The following is an 18,289-nucleotide window of genomic DNA, read 5'->3' as shown; positions in this document are numbered from 1 at the left end:
AGATAAGATGGGAATGAGTATCCTCAGAAGATGCCTGTGAGACAGATGTCCCCACCAAGGAGTGGATCTCCTGGTCCCGACTCACCTTTCCCTCCCCACCCCTCCTCCAATATCTGTGAATTTCGAATTAACCTTAGGAGAAGAGGAGAAACTTTGAAGGGATGGACTTCTTTATTGAGCTACATACATTTACTAGAATGATGAACTGTTGTGCAGTTTGGTTGGGGAAAAGAAAAGTTTCTAATACTGAGAAAAAACAAACCTCGACAACAGCTTTCAAAAACTGAATCCAGACTAGATTGCAAGTCCTTCTGACAAGGAGATATATCTTTTTCTTACTTTGTCAGAAAAGCACCGTGACTCCCCGAGCAACACTGTAACCCTGGGGCTGCTCAGCACAGCCACTCATTAAAGCCGGGGAAACAGAATAGAAGGGAGGTGCCTACCAAGGCCAAGAGCTGGGGTCGGCCCGGAGAGGTCCCTCTCTGTGCTCCTGTCCGTGTGAACTCTGAATCTGCACCCAGTGAATCTCCTGTTTCTGGAAGTACAACCACTTAGCACATTCTATTTCAGTCATGCAACGCAGCTGCCGTTCAGTTTGTAATTCTGTCCAAAGAAAAACTGACGGTTGTACAACATCAGAATGACTGCTCAGTAGGCAGGGAGTCCAGCAGGCTTACAGTGTAAATAATGACAAAGGGACTTCTGAGCAGGGATGCAAACTTAAAGAAAAGAAGAGAAATATGACCCTTACTTCCTAACATCAAGACTTTCTACTGGTCCTGTAAGATGCTCCACCAAATCTTGCCGAGTTCTCACTGCAGGGTGTATCCAACATGGAAGGAAGAATTTAGGAAGGACCTTCCTTTGGGGGTGGGTGGGAACAAGGAACACAGGCAGAGACAGAGGGGGCTTTGATTTCACTCCCGCTTCTCCCTGACCTCTTACATCTACAGTCAGATGTGGCGATTCCACTATATCTGCAAGTTCTTTGGCATTTCTCCCACCAAGTATGGCGTTGGCTAACCTTGAAGATTGCATGCAACCAAGAGAATGTAACAGAGGGACAATGTGTAACACTCAAGGCTTCGGTTAGAGAAGTGCAAACATCATTAAGAAAGTGTGACTGTTTTCCTGCAACGCCTTCTGTCAGGGTAGCAGACACCGGCGTGTGCATCCCCCTAGACTCTACTCCTAATTCTGCTAAAACTGGGGTTTTAAATGAACATCTTTGGTTCTTATTTTTTTCCTATGAAATGAGAGAATTAGATGGGTCTCCAAGGTACATTTTATATTTTTTTTTATTCAGAATTTTTATTCAGCATACAAGAACTACTCTCACAAGATGGATAAATCAAAGAATAATTAATTGCTTTGCAAAGAGATTCTCCATTAAGTAATTTTTAACACTGGCTTTCTTCTATCAGCAAGCTTTTCCAATTTACTTGCTATAGGACATGGTTTTCAAAATTCCACTTTAAAAACAACTTCCGGAAAGCCTAGTATACTAGACAAAGTAGAAATATGAAGATTTATGCGAAGAAAAAAATTTGCAGAAGTTATTCCATACAGGAAGTGCTAGGCCAGGAGCCTTGCACATGTAGGTTTTATTTTCTGGTTTTACTGGTGAGAAAACTGAGGTTCAGAGGTGAGGTGCCCATTCTATCTGGGGCATAGTTAATTAAATAGTAGATGTGGTCTCCTGACCATCCGACAATACAGTTAGTCACTTCTGTATCTCATGAGACAGAATGAAGTGGGCCACGAAGTACATATTTTTGAAGGCGTAACGTAATCCAGAAGTAATTTTTACTTTATATACCTTATATGTAGTAGGAGGGAGGAAATATACTGATATTCACTAATATGCTTCGCTTTACTAAAACTTAATACTAAGTTTCTTTTGTATTCATTTCCTGAATACCCAAGAGGTAAGAGAGAAGGGAATTACCAAGAAAAAGGTTTTGCGATAAGATAATGCAGGTTAGATTGCAAGTTTATCCTGTACAACCTGCAAATAAGGAGAAATGGAGAGAATCAGAAGCTGCAACTCTGCTTCCTCTCTCCCCTCATCTCCATCCTCACTTTCCATCCATCTTTCCCCAGCTTTCCTCATTTATTAAGTCAATGCATACTTTCTGAGCCCCTAGTATGTGCCAGGCACTGGCCTGATTTAACTTGAACAATACGATATTTACACCCCCTAGAGAAAGACAATTGTTTTGTAATTTTAATGCCATCTAAGTGAATACGGCTGAAAAAAATTAATTTTTCCAAGTAGCAAGTTGATGAGGATCAGATGAAAATTCAAGAATTAAATGATTATTTAGTGGGCCTCCATTTCAGCCAGTTGGTACGTTATGCCATGCACTCTACTCCAGACGTATTACTTTTTAAATAGCTACCATCTACTCATCTTCAGATATATTAAAGGAAGAACTAAGTTGACTAGAGCAATTTCAAACCCAAAATGTCTTTTCATCCTTGCTCCACAAGACAAATTAGATTTGCAAGCATCCAGACCTCAAATCTATTTGCTCTTTAATAATTTAAGCACTGAAAGGTCAAGCAGCTCTTTTCTATTCCCCTTTATCAAAGTCCAAGTGCTAATGAAAAATGGCTGAATCCGTTCTGCTGCCCAGTGGCCACACACTGCTGCCTCCTGGATGGAAATAAACACACTACTGGCATCCAGATCAGCGGTACCTGGACAGAACTTGGTGACTGATGCGTTTTTCATTTGTACAAATAACATCATCCCACTGATGATTTTCACAAGATATTTCCAACCACAAGTGTCATCTCAAAACTACATTTGAAAATCTCACTGTTTGAATGTTTTTCCTGAAAGGATGACTGAAAAAAGCAAATTCTCACAGATGGAAAACCAAACAGAAGTTTCTAGCTTAGTGAGCTGAATTAAAATCCTTTTATCCTTTTAATGTGTTACTCACGGCCTCTTTGTTTATCAAAGTCTCACCATTCCTAGCCTTCCTCCACCACTGTTCTGGAATTTCAAATCACATAAAACTTTCCTAAGGCATTTGCAGCGTGAGGGCACAATCCATCGTGAAGATGAATCTGCCAAAGATGTGACATCACTGTATCCGAACTTTCCTACAGAATGAAATTTAATTTAAAGCTTAATTGATGCTAGGCTTTTCTACAACAAAACTCTGAGGCTTTTAGAAGGAGAATAAGAAATCTGCATTTATATAGACTAGCCCATGAAGTATAACCTAGAAAAGAACATCTGAACATCTTTCATGTAGTTTGTTAAACTCGAAAGTTCAAATGTGACAAAATGGTTTTGGTCTTTTCTAACTTTGAAGGTGTTAGGGGAAGCCTGCTGCAGATTTGAAACTGACTTCAAGATGTGTGTCCTAATTCATTTCCAGATTAAGCCCTTAGTCATAAGTCCATTTTCCTACCCACTTATTCTGTTTCTTATCAGCATAAAATATTGAAGGATTATCCAACCAGATAGCAGGATGGTGGGGGGTGAGGAGGAGAAAAGTACTGATCCGTTTCATTGTTGCTTTTGCCAATCCTTTAAAGTTGTCATTTCTCATCATTTCAAGAACTTAGAATATTTTTCATTTCATGGCACTATTAGGGACTTTCAGCTTGATCTGCAATTTTTGGTAAAAGCCACCTATTCTCTCTCTAGAAAAAAAGAATAGAGTCTAGTATTAATATCTTCTTGAAGATTAACTCTTTGCGGGGGGGGGGGTGAGGGAAAATGAAAGTATAAATTATATTCAAGGCAGGTAAAATAAATGTGTAATTCAGGTTTATTTATGCAATAACACAGAATGTATTTTCTTCCTGTTCTTTTTCAGTCATAGCCTTTCCCTAAACCTGTCAGCATTTACTGAAATGACACCCTGAAGATCCCAATGACCTGGTACAACTGAACTACATTTTAAAAGTATTGTCACCAGTTTAAAATGAGGAAAAAGAAAGGTCAGTTCAATAAGTTCAATGTGTTTGTCATCATGACTAGGATCCCCATAACACTGGTGCTGAGAGCAGCTGACAGAACCTGTCCTGCTCACTGACTCACAAATGAGGTCTGATCACTAGTTTTCCACAAACAACGGACCCTGGGTAACACACTGCACAGCATAAACTGATCCGTGGGGTCGAATATTCTATGTTGCCCACTTTAATTTCTCTTTGTCCTGCTCTCTTCTAGATAGGATCGGCCATCTATTGCTGTGGCATATTTTCAGGGTACTACAAATAAAATTGATGCTCTCTCGGCCATAATCCATCATCAGGAGCTCGCCTGGCATCCCTAAGTTACTTCTGTTCTGCATGTGTGTGCACATGTGTGTGTGTGTGTGTATGTGTAAGCACGCCTGAGCACGTGCTCCCACACCCTGCTGCTCTGCTAGTTAGGGACAAAATCTGATATAATAAAATATTAATTATAGCTGAAAGGCTGGGCGAGAAATATGAACTCAATTACAGCTCCATATTGGGAACAAAGGGCAGGAAGGAAAAATCCTTTAGTTATGGAGGTTTGGGATAATAAAAGGACAACTAGAACATCAGACTTGGGCCGAGAAGCTGTGTAAAAGGCCACATGTTATTAATCTTCACGACAGGCACCAAATTTCAAGTAAATTAGTCCAAGATGGAACATCTTTAAGAGTGACTTCTCCTCCTTTTAACAAGTGAAGACGTTTTCCTTTGCACATTTCATTTCAGTTACGTTTGTCATAATTTAATCATCACAATTTCATAACAAATGCATGACTCTAAAAATTATAACTCAAGGTCTGCTACTATTTTTAAAGCTTGTTTTTCTTAAATAGCTCTAGGGATTTGAATAAAGCTAGAAAAATCCAATACTATCAAAGCCATACTAGATATCTTCATTATTATACTCAAGTCAGGATCTTTCAGTCCCTAAAGGTAGCAGTAGTGCAGGCCAGGTGAGTCAGAATACAAATGCCACTGTCCCGAAGGGGGTGCCGCTGAGAGCACAGTGAACTGGGATCCCCATGCCCAGGTGACTGGGTCCAGCACTGCCACCAAATCATCCCCTGACCACTAAGGTCCTTTCCAGCTTTGATATTTTTATAATCCCTGGTACAAGATCAGGCAAGTTGTGACGTCAACAAGTGAGAAGAAAACTATTTTATTCATATTTCCTTATTTTCTACGATATTTATCACATATCAAGCCTTGTGCCAGGCACAAGGGAAGAAGAAAGAGAGGAATGAAGTCCACACTGTCCCCGTTCTCGGGGTGTTAGAAACAGGTCCCTCCAACAAAGAACTGGGACAAGATGCTGACAGAGGTTTGTACAGCGTGAAAGAGGGTACAGAGGGGGAGTGTCAGTGTCTACAGTGGACTTGAGGACACAGGGGCGTGGAGGGGGAAGCTGGGGCAAAGTGAGAGTAGCATCGACATATACACACTACCAATGTAAAATAGCTAGCTAGTGGGAAGCAGCAGCATAGCACAGGGAGATCAGCTTGGTGCTTTGCGATGACCTAGAGGGGTGGGATAGGGAGGGTGGGAGGGAGGCTGAAGAGGGAGTGGATATGGGGACTGTGTATGCATATGGCTGATTCACTTTGGTGTACAACAGAAACTAACACGGTATTGTGAAGCAATTATACTCCAAAAAAGATCTATTGAAAAAAAAAAAAAATCTCTTGTGGCATCAGCTTCCCCGAGGACATCTGGCCTGGACCTAGTGCCCAAACGCTCCTACTGCCGGTGATGCCTGAAGACTGTCCTGTGCTGCCTACAGCCATCAACTTTCCCCCCAGATTAGAGACAAAGGAATGCCAACAAACAAAAAGCTCATGTCTTTGGATTCCCGATGCAATCTCCATTCACTACGACCACCTGTGCCAACAAAGACACACCCAAGTCTCAACAAGTCTCCCATCAGACTCCCGAGAGGCACGAGGATTCTTCATCAATAGGACCAAACACTGAGGGTAATGGCCGGGCTCTGGCTCAGATGCCTGCCAGGGTCCCAGCAGGCCTGTCCCGAGAGTGCCCGAGTTTCCCAGGGAGGAATCCCAGGAGTGGCAGGGTTTTCCTCACAGTTTCCATACTGCCCAGCTCCTGGCAGAAGGACGCTGCAGGGCATGACAACCAGGGCTGGTTGCTGACTCCCATCCCGCTGTGATTCCCAACGTGAGGAATAAGAACCAGGTAGATTGCTCTCTGGGGAGGGCAGGGAGAGCAGCCTGCAAACACGCAGAGCCTCGGTCTCTGCTCCCCTCCACCTCCCCACAGGTGCCTTCCAGGCAAACTTGGAACTCCTTCTTCTGCCTTCTCTAATCACGCCGCAGGTTACAAGAGCCATCATCTCTCAATTTTAGTATTTCATTTGCTCTCCATTTTAATCATCAAGGTGAAGTCAAAATATTACAGATGTGTTGGTTGTTTTGGGGGCAGTGGTGGTAGAATTTGGCAGTGGGAGCCCCTTGCACCCTTCCCAGGCCAGTGGCCCCTGGCCCGGCCTTCTGCAGAGAAGGCCCTGAGCAAGGCCTGTGCACCTGCCCTGAGGGCCCCGGAGCATCAGACTGGAGCTCTGGTCTCCTACACAGAATCCTTCGGAGGGGATTATGTTGAAGAAAAAGAAAATCTGAGACATGAGGGAAGGAAAGTGAGACAGTATATTTTCATGCACAAAAGCAAGTTTGAAATGGAGTTTGAGGGAAAGTTAAATTAAGTTTCACAGTATAACTGCTCAAATACATCTCCTCTATTATTATTATCTTCCCCTGCAATTTTTCAGGCTTCTTTTCAAGGGTTCTGGAAGAACAAACTTAGTTTCCAAAATGAATTTTCAAAGAGATGACTGACACTGTCATCCTAAAAGCAACTTTAATAAAAATGATCTTTGTTTCCTGGCGGTAAAGGAATGCAGAGTATTATTTTTTAATACAATAAAAGTCACCTAAAATCAGGTGGGGGAAGGGTGGTGGCAGTGGTAATAAGGGATTTAGTACCTTTTGTGAACACACTCTGTAGCAATTCAGCTACAATAACTCATAAAAAAACCGAGCCAATATAGTAATATAAAACTGAAGTTTTACTGTTAAATGACATTTTAGTTTTTGTGACTATGTGTACCAATGAAAAAAGGAAAAATTTTAGGTTGGAAGTCAGGTAATTAGACCTCCTTTCCTTCAACAATTTTAGCAATGGATAGAACCTTTTCAAAAGGTTCCAGAAATGTGACAAAAGAACCTTTTAGCCCCAAAGGTTTAAGGTGGTCTTGCAGTTTACAATTCTTCAATAAAGAAGAGGGAACAATTAAAAAAAAAAAAACTATTAATAAGCATTTCAAAAGAATTGGTATTTTCTTTCTTTATTCTCCGGAGACTATTAAACACGGTAATATGAAAAAAGAACATACATATCAACAAAAAAAGACTGATGAATTTGATTAAAACAATCCAATACGCTAAAACAAAGCTGTTTAACCCAAGTCCTTCAAGTACTCAAAATTTCGCTAGTAAACACTGAGCAGATTTTGATGGAGTTAGGCTTGACCAAAAAAATAAAAAGGAAGTCTTAGCTTAAAAACAAAAATGAAGAAATAATGAAGAAAACCAAAACCAAAAACCCCTGCTTCTAAGAATGAAGTATTAGAGATAAACCCCAAAGATTACAAGGATCATAATCTAAAAACAAAGGCATTATATACTTTCTTAACACTGGAAGAGACAATAAAGAAAGGATATTAATTTTCAGGAAAGCCCATGTCTGCAAAGGAAGGTGTAACCACATTGGTTCCAGAGAGATTCTGCAGGGACGATGTCTGTGGTAGGGATGGCTCCTGGGAGGGGCCTTGCAGGCCATGCACTGTTCACAGGGAGAGCATGGCTGACTGTTAATCCCCCCAGACCTCAGTTCCTGTATCTGTACACAGAGTGCTGGCATTTGACCAGGAACTCTGCTCTGGATGATTAGAAATCACTTCATAAAGGACCAAGCATGGGACTGCCACATTATAGCGACTCAATCCAAGTAACAACAATTCTTCATTTTTTTATTAGCCTAATTATTATTCCTGTCAGATCATAACAGAGGTTCAGAAGTATTATACTGGGACTTAGAAACTTTCCTATGACACAGGCATAAGAAAAGAGGCTACCAAGTTATCTACACGGTACTGCCGTCTTTACAGACCAGAATAGAGTCAACAATAAATAAGAAAAGCTTTCCTATATTGAGCTGATAACGTCTGTGGTAGATGCTGTCCTGACTGCTTTGCTTATTGTCATTCACCTCCTAGCTGCCCTTTGAGGTAGATATTATCACTCACAACTAATTGAGGAAGAAAACGAGACAGAAAAGTATCACTTGCCCGAGATTACAGGGCAAACAAGCACTAGGATTTAAACCCAGGGTCACCAAACTCCATGCTGTGACTGGCTGCATATTTGATGCTTCTGAACACCTCTGCACCTTCTTCCCCAGGAAAGAGCCCTTGTTTGTAACTACTCCAACCAGCAGTGCTTTCTCATCTCTGTGGGGTTTGGATTGGAACAGTAGGTCTTCTAAAACTGATGATTTTACAGAATGACTGCACATATTTCTTACAACGACCATAAACTTATTGTCAAAGTATGGGCTTCCTTTAGAATACGGATACTATTTTTTTAATATAAATTTATTTGTTTTTATTTATTTATTTATGGCTGCGTTGGGTCTTCGTTGCTGCACGCGGGCTTTTCTCTAGTTGTGGTGAGCAGGGGCTACTCTTCGTTACAGTGTGTGGGCTTCTCATTGTGGTGGCTTCTCTTGCTGCGGAGCATGGGCTCTAAGCGCTCAGGCTTCAGTAGTTGTGGTGCATGGGCTTAGCTGCTCCACGGCATGTGGGATCTTCCCGGACCAGTGCTCAAACCCGTGTCCCCTGCATTGGCAGGCGGATTCTTAACCACTGTGCCACCAGGGAAGTCTCCACAGATACAACTGAAGTAGTCGTCTACTTCAGTAGTAGTAGTAGTAGTAGTCGTCTCGGTATATTGGCATAAAAGTTAAAGGGCAGTAGTGACTAGAAATTTTAAGCATTTTACCAAAAACAAGGAATAAAGGGAAAAAAAACTGAACATCAATCTAGTCAGTGTGTTTTGTTAAGCAAATCCTGATATTATAGTTTTACCCTTTCTTAGCACTTCAGTTTACAAAGAACTTTCGCCTGTATTAATCCTCATGATGATGCTGTGAAACGGACATATCTTGTGTTAGACCCAATTTCAGAACTAAAGAAAGACTCAGAGTTCACAGAATGCCCAAGATCACACAGTAGTGTACACAACACAGCCCAGTAGTGTAAACAACTCAGCCCAGATGCAAAGCCTGGTCCATGCAATTGTTCTTTTCTTTTAATTGATTACTAATTAATTTTAAGCTTTCATTACATTTTAATTTGATTTTGATGATAGTTGTTTTCAGAGAATTCTTTGTAATAATTCTCCATGGTTCCCAGTTTTTTTAAAAAATATAACTCTAATATACCTTTTTAGGTATGTAGCATTATAATTCAACATCTGTATACACTACAGAGGGGCCACCATGACAAGTCCAGGTACCATCCATCACCCCACAGTTCATGCCCCTTCGCCCATTTCTCCCACCTCCCAACCCCCTTTCCTACCTATGGGGGGCGGGTGGAAAGCAAAGGAGAAAGGAGGGTGTCAGTGACCCTGAGAGGTGAGAAGCAGAAGTTTCAAAGGGGTCAGTATAGGCGTGCAAGATTCTAGTGATGTTCCTGATGAAATCTGAAGTAGTCCTTCTGAATTTCTCTTCTTATTAAAAAAAATAAGATTGATCCAAGGGTAAGGGTAGGGTATTTTTTTATGCTTCTGCACTCTATGGAAGGGTCATGGTATTTAATTTTTATTTAGAGATGAGAATATGAATTTTAAACGCTTCTTCTTCCTTATACATCCAACGAGTTAAAAGGAGGTTTGAGACCTTCGGCTTCTTATCTATAAAGGTTTCAGTGATAATTACTTCTCACAAGAAAAAGATGATGTTCAATTCAATAAACACTTATTGCACACTTAATTAGGTTTGAGGTACTGAAGGATATTCAGAAACTAAATTATGAAAATCATTTTGTGATCATTTTGCATTTCCTATTATATTTACATACATTTTACATAATAATTAGCCTAGGAAAAGGCTCACTTCCAACATTAAATTCATAAATCTAACTAATACTCCTGAGTGCTGGTCAAGCTTCATTTACTATGTATGTGGTTTTAATTGTATTTGCTGGGATGACCACTGTCTACATCTCTTTACTTCCTCTGATCCTAGGCTGTTCTAAAGGCTGCTCCTCTCCTTGGTGGACCCACACCTGCCTTCCAGCCCCTGATTGGCCACTTCCTACTTTTCCTTTGAGTTTCAGCTGAAACAGCACATCCCGATTTCCTTGTTGGGATTTCATCCTTCTGTCATATGCTCTCAGTGTACTCTGGGCTTCTCTACACAGCTTGATCACCATCCTAGCACAGTGACTTGAAAATAAAGATGCTCAATAGATATTTGGTGCACAAATGAATGAATAATAGGCAAATGTCAACCCTCAAATTTCCTATAACACTTGGCAATATTATAAAGGGCAAGAATTTTAGCTAGAGACTAATAACTTCAGAGAGCTCTTACCAATTCTCACTGAGCAGGAAATACACTGACACTGGACAGGCAAACAGTATTAGGGAAACATAGAGAAATGAAAAAAACAGGACACAGAGAACAGCTCAAAATGGATACGATGATATGGAGAAAACAAACATTGCTACCCAATCGTTCTACTATCTCACAGATTGAAGAACTGACTGTTAATTAAATTAAGGAGCTGAAAACCAAATATAGGTAACCATCACAAGCATAATGTAATAACAGACTTAATAAACTAATTTTTGATGAAACAGAAGGCACATCAGCTTTCTCCTGTGCTTTGCTGTTCTCATCATAAACGATTACACTGTCCAGACTTAGAAGCGCTGGTTGAGAAGACGTTCTGCTGAAGAGAATGACATAAAACAGTGTTCATTATACGGCCATGTCCGCCCCCCTCCATAGGATCACGAGGTTCTGACACCTGAGGAGCGTGGTCAGGTCCTCTCCGAGGGGCTCCTTGGCTCCCAAAGCCCACAGCTCTCAGCAGCTCCCTGGATGGGCTTTCACTGCCTGCCCCAAGCGTAACTATCAGCCTCTTTGAACTTGTCATCTTTTCTCACGTACTCATGTGATTGTAACACTTAAAAAAATGAAAGTGAAGCGCCCATAGTCGGATCAGTCAGTCTTCGTCAAAATGTCCAAGATCCTGTCTCCCAAAGCCTAACAGTCTCAGCTCGGAACACCTCTAGAAATTCATCCCTTAAACTCCGTGGAATCAATAATCGTGATTAGGAAGACCCAGCAGCTGCTGAGAGCAAATGGCAGAGCAGCAGTGAGATTTGCCACTCAGGCGATAAGTTGTTCAATTCAAGGTATCAGCAACCTTCTGGGGCTCTGGGTTTACAACTGAGACAGCTTTTAAGTGATTCCACTGTTTCATTTATGGATGGTCCAGACAGACGGTGTGGGGGGAAGAAGCAGGAGGTAACTTTCTCTATTGTCAGTGGCCAGTGAGTTCAACCTGCATGTCTGCCTCCCCATCCTGACAGGTGGCTTCTGGGCTCCTGGTCAGCTGGTGGGGGGGCTGTGCCCAGCGCTACTGACCTCACCTCCAGGGAGGCGGTCACGTATGATAACGTACGGCCTCCACTATAAATGACACTCAAGGGCCTTTGTGTAGCCTGCAGTCCAACCTCAGACATTGATCTTTGCAGAGACAACCATGGGTTCCTTTGGGTACAGGAATGAGAACAACGAGAAACGGTGTGATCAAAACCTTGAGTCTTCCCTGTCCCTTAGCCAAAAGTCAGCCACGCTCATCCACTACGCGTCCTGGAGCATTCACTCCTTTGGCGCTCTTTCAGTAAGCCAAGACGCCGTCTCATCCATTCACTGGCATTGCAAACACACCCCAGTGTGTTTCACAATGGTCCCCAAAGTGCCTAGCACAGGCTCAGGGCAAAGGGGTTAGGGTGATCCAGTAAAAGGAAGGTAGAGAGAAGCAAAAAGACAAAGGTCCAGAAGGTTCTTCTGAGCAAGAAGGACTAAAAACGCCACCTCTTTACTGCTTATGAAAACTGGGATTTACAAATATTCACATGGGGCGTCCCTGGTGGCGCAGTGGTTGAGAATCTGCCTGCTAATGCAGGGGACACAGGGTTCGAGCCCAGGTCTGGGAGGATCCCACATGCCGCGGAGCAACTGGGCCCGTGAGCCACAACTACTGAGCCTGCGCGTCTGGAGCCTGTACTCCGCAACAAGAGAGGCCGCGACACTGAGAGGCCCGCGCACCGCGATGAAGAGTGGCCCCTGCTTGCCACAACTAGAGAAAGCCCTCGCACAGAAACGAAGACCCAACACAGCAAAAATAAATAAATTAATTAAAAATATTCACATGATTAGTAATTTCCAGTAAATTACCAGAGAGTCATGGCTGAGCTAGTTTTTCAATTTTGAGTGTCCTAGTATGCACTTTAACAATATTTTAAACGGTTAACATCACCAATCACTTTGATTAGGCGATACATTCTCTTTTTTTCTTCTAAAAGAGCTAAATGTTTCTGGTTCCCCTAAGTCCCGTTTCTAATGAAAATTAGCATTTGACATGTACAAGATCGCTTTCCTAAGTGTTAGCGATACCTTAACTGGGCGGATGAAAAGGAACACCTGTACACCTGCCCTATGCCCCGTCCCCGTAACCCACCCTCCACGGCTGCAGCTGATCTTCCCTACATTTTTTCCTTACCTAAGTCCCTGGAATGCCTGCTCACTGCCCATTGGATACATCTCCACCCCCTGGTATGGAGCATAAGGTCGCCCAATCAATCAATCTACCCCTGATCTCCCTTCCGCTTCTCCCATCTCGCCATCCCACCCCTCTCTAATTATATCACACTTCTCATCACCAGAGCAGGCCAACTTGGTCCTCCCCGCCCTCCTGGGATGCATCTGTCTTGCTCAGTATTTAGTCCCTGCCACACACGTAACCTCCTGTCTCCATGTGACATACATCCTGTGGGCAACATCCAGCTGTCAAGACTCAGCTCCTCTCTGGAATCTTACCCAACACCCCCCACCCCAGGTACAGCCCCGCCCTCAGGCTCCTCAGCACGCGAGACAGGGGACCAGAGCACATGCTGGGCTCATGTGTCGAGACTGCAACCCCCTGGAGAACAGAGCCCACAACAGGCCCCTCTGGATCCCCAGGGAGTCACACAGTGCTCGGAACCTAGTGTCTACTGCGTCAATGTAACCACAGCAGCAGCTCCGTGAGCTGACGTGGCGTCACCCCTTGCTTTGGAAAGATGAGTGGCCTGAGGCTCAGAGATGTTACGAGATTTGTAACCATCACATAGATGGTCGTTGAGAGAGCTGGGATTTGAAACTGGGTTTATTTACTCCAAAGAGTATGTTCTTTCCCTGTATCATGGGAGTCATTTTAGAAAGTTAGGTCCGCTATTCATGTGATGCATATTCAGAGTAATTATTTGAATATCAGAAGAGTTTCCTGCCTATGTCAAAGGATGGAAGACTGATTCTGCCCATCCAAAAGACCACACGTGACACCTGATACTGTCTTATCTTTTAGGCCGTAATGATATTGCTTATTCATTACTGATAGATTCAGTAGTTTCCAATTAATTTAGAGCAAAGTACTGGGTAGATCTGAACATTATACATTGATTTATAATAGGTTAATTTAAAATGAAGCTAGTTTTTTTTTTTTCTTTTGGCTGCGTTGGGTCTTCGTTGCTGCACGCAGGCTTTCTGGCTTTCTCTAGTTGCGGTGGGCAGGGGCTACTCTTCATTGCGGTGCACGTGCTTCTCATTGCGGTGGCTTCTCCTGTTGTGGAACACGGGCTCTAGGCATGCAGGCTTCAGTAGTTGTGGAGCGCCGGCTCAGCAGTTGTGGCTCGCTGGCTCTAGAGTGCAGGCTCAGTAGTTGTGGCACACGGGCTTAGTTGCTCCACGGCATGTGGTATCTTCCTGGGCCAGGGCTCAAACTCGTGTCCCATGCATTGGCAGGTGGATTCTTAACCACCATGCCACCAGGGAAGTCCCTGAAGCTACTTTTAAATTACAGAATCTTTGGATCTTAAGGTAGACTTTGCATTGTAAGGTTTTACACTATAGTTTTTTCTTTCATCCAGCAAGAAAGTAATATAAAGAGATAAATTTTTTTATGGATAAATAATAAAATATTTGCAAATCGCTATTTAACTGGTTCCTCTGAGCCAAGATCAAACTAATAGATAAAACTATTCTGATTAAAGGGCAATTTTTATAGAGACACAGATGTAGAGAACAAACCAATGGACACCAAGGGGGGAAAGTGGGGGTGGGGTGGTGGTGGGATGAACTGGGAGACTGGGATTGACATGTATACACTAATATGTATAACACAGGTAATTATACAGAAAAATAAAATAAAATAAAATTCAAAAAAAAGGACAATTTTTAGAATCTGGAGAATAAATTCTAATATAATCATAATGATTGAATGACCATAAAATGGTACTTGAATAACAGATACCTTTCTTTTAAGAAAGTGAAAGGAGGAGCAGATTCTTCGAGAGTGGAGACAACAACAGACCCCATTGAGCCAAGCAAGTTACTTGTCTCATGGACTCTTCGTTGGTATGGCACGTTGCAAACTTTACTTTTAGAGTGGTTCTAAACAGAAGATTGGTTTCCTTTTGTTTTATGCTTAAGTTTATTCATAAACTTAAGTTTAGAGCTGATAAAGACCATAATTAGCTAACGACTCAGGGGTCAACATGGAAACACCTAACCTTTTTAAAGAGCTGTTGTACAGAACTGGGGTCGGGGGAGGGTTCATTACCTAGCTATAGTATCAGCTCCTCAAAACTTGCAAATGCATAAACAAACAGGTAACCAGAGGCAATCAGAATTTAAAATGCAGGAGAGACATTAGAATTTATAGGAATTCTATTTAGGATTTTATTGATAGACACACTTATTAAATTCTTAATTTATTTTTCATGTCAAATTAGATTTTTCGTGATAGCAGATTTGAAGAGAATGAGACAAACAAAGGAAAAGGTAGAGGCCCAGGGCTGGTCGTGTGAAAAGAAACAATGAGAACCACCTACTGCTACAGCCTGAAGGGTGTCAGAGCAAGAAGAAACACTCAGTAGCATTTAGTGTGTGTGAAGTACTATTTGAAATACGGTACCTCATTTAATCCTCACAAGAACCCTATAATGCTGAAATGCTCAAAGGCTCCTTGCATGAAGCAGAAGAGAAAGGGCTGTCCAAGAAGGTGGTGACAACGCAGTGATAATGTCTCTCCTGGGACTTAGAAAGGGGAGACAATCATACAGATTGCTGCTGCTTTAAAAAAAATGTAAAAAGGATCTGCTCCATACTTCCTAACATCAAACTTCTAAACCGTAGTCAATCATATGTCGACAATTGTAATTCCTAAAATAGGAAACTTCTTAGAACAAAATGCATGATTATCTCCTACCTTTCATTAGTAATAATGATCTCTTTCCTTTCTTTTACTGACAAAAGTTAGTTTCACTGTCCCATCCGAGGTGGCAAGTGTCACAGACTCCCTGGCACTCTCACGCTGAGTCCCTTTAACAAAAACTGCTGTGTGATACCCAGCTTGGGGCCATGAGTGCAGGCCCACAAAGAGAATAAAGCTCGTTTCCCATACAGCTCCAGGATCAAATGGAACGTGTGTGAGAAATATAACACATTTTCTTAAAATAAATACAATTGCTTTACTGCCTGTTTATCCTCAATGGAATGAAAACTTGTCCTTCACCTTCTTCGAAGACTAAGAGTGGATTTTTCAAAAGACAGAGAGCTGTACAATGAGAAAAATAGCATCCTTTAATGCCTTTTTCATTTTCTGTCTCATTTGTTACAAAAGAATATTTGATGAGTAATTTGAGTAACTCAAGAAATACTGAAGTTAACAATGACACTTTAATATCAGAACGTTTCCTACTTTACCACGTAAAACAAAGCAGCATAAGGAAAAAAGTGTTAGGAGTAAATGAGAATAGCACACATTTGCAGTCTACCATGAGAAAAAATTCAAGGCAAAATCAGTTTAATAAAAATCTGGACATAGTACATAAAAATAAATTCTTGACTTATATATGAAACTGCAGGTGTTACATGATACAAATCTTTTTGTTTTTAAATCAGAGGTGTTTTGGATGAATAAAGCATTTATGATTGCTTTTTACTAACAAGAAATATTTCCTATCTCATTTGAAACCTTACTTACCTAGGACACATTGTTGAAAAAAGTTAGGCAAAATATGTCTTCCATTCCTTATGCCTCCTCTCTTCCCCATTCATAAGGTAGTGAAGTTCCTATTTACTTTAAGATTTTGGCCCCAATTCTCAGCAACGGAAACTATTCACAAATTGCTTTTTAAACATAACTGTTGAGGAAGCATTCAACTTAGAGGATAGCCACAGTATAAGTCACCAATGACTGCCAATGCACAGCATTAAAATAATTGGGGCTAAAGACATGGAAACAACCTAAATGTCCATCGACAGATGAATGGATAAAGAGGATGTGGTGTGTGTGTATATATATATAATATATATGAATATTACTCAGCCATAAAAAAGAATGAAATAAAGCCATTTGCAGCAATATGGACGGTCCTAGAGATTATCATACTACGTGAAGTAAATCAGAATGAGAAAGACAAATACCATATGATATCACTTATATGTGGAATCTAAAATATGACACAAATGAACATATCTATGAAACAGAAACAGACTCACAGACATAGAGAACAGACTTGTGGTTGCCAAGGGGGAGGGAAGGACTGGGAGGTTGGGATTAGCAGATGCGAACTCTTATATATAGGATAAATAAATAAGGTCCTACTGTATAGCACAGGGAACTATACTATAACCATATCTCAATACTGAGATAAACCATAATGGAAAAGAATATGAAAAATTATATACATGTATAACTGAGTCACTTTGCTGTACAGCAGAAATTAAACACAATATTGGAAATCAACCATATTTCAATAAAATTAAAAAGAAATAATCTGGACTACTTTACTATTAGAAGAACAAAGTGGCTGCCATGAATTAAAATTACATTCACATGGTTCAGTCTTGGTGTTAATGTTTTGGTTGTTGCTGTGATTACTGCCCTCCTTCCATCCCTCCCTGTACGCACACGACTGTAATAGATGTTTTCCCCACTCAACAGTTTCTCCTGAATGAATGAATCAAAGAATGATTTGGTAATCTTTGAACATTCCACTGAAATGAATATCAAAATATTTAATTAGTTAACATATTCAAGCACTGAGTTTTAATTAAGAAGACACCGAGCTGCAAAACATTTATGAACAAATTAAAGCAACAATGCCTAAGGAACAAAAATGAGAGTCATTTGAATTACAAAAACGTGATTGAGTCTCAAGCCACAGCCGATTAGAAGGTATAAAACATCATTAATGAGGGTTACTGCACACAGCAGATTATATATAAAGACATACATCACAAGAGTAAAATCGCAGACAGAACTTTTGTTAGTGCAAGAAAAGCACCACAGTTAGTGTAAAACTCATTCTTTATTTAGAGTTGCTCTTTTACTGCCAAATTATTAGGGTTTTCTCTGTTGGACTCTGTCTGCATGTAATAAACAGTGGGGAGAAGAAGAGAGAGAAATGAGGTGATTCTAAATGAGTAAAAGAAAATTAAGCTTTTCCCTGTCTTATTAAAGAAAAAAAATTGAATCCATGAACAGACATTAAAATCTGTCCTAGGTGCTAGTTTACTGGCTGGAATGATGGAATTTGTGTTCTTCCTGGCCATCTCAGGATTTAAATAATTTTATGTGACAGAGCTGATGCGCTGATCGATAAAAAGACAACAATCATTTACACTGAGAGTTTAGTGCAATTTCAAGAATCCGCATTAACCAAGCTGAGTGTTTGTAGTGGAATCAGTATACAAGCACCTCACTTAGTAAAGTGCCTCAGTGAAGTATGACTGAATTTTCAACACCAATGAATATGGATTAAAGAAAAATCAAATCAATCAAAAGAATGGGTTTTTTGCAATCACACAATGACAGTATTTTTGAACACATAATTCTGTGCAAAATCCAGGAAAGCCAACAGATGTTCACTTCCATTTCTTCTTC

The 18,289-nt window shown here is 41.0% G+C and overlaps 1 protein-coding gene across 2 annotated transcripts in view; it reads right to left on the bottom strand.

The window, feature by feature from the left end:
• Positions 1-18,289, bottom strand: part of PTPRM (protein tyrosine phosphatase receptor type M) — a 753,685-nt gene that overhangs the window by 271,534 nt on the left and 463,862 nt on the right. The window lies entirely within an intron of this gene.

This window comes from Lagenorhynchus albirostris, chromosome 14, assembly GCF_949774975.1.
Source record: "Lagenorhynchus albirostris chromosome 14, mLagAlb1.1, whole genome shotgun sequence".
Lineage (NCBI taxonomy): Eukaryota > Metazoa > Chordata > Mammalia > Artiodactyla > Delphinidae > Lagenorhynchus > Lagenorhynchus albirostris.
Note: the sequence above shows the minus strand (reverse complement) of the source record. Positions and strands in the feature narration are given on the sequence as shown.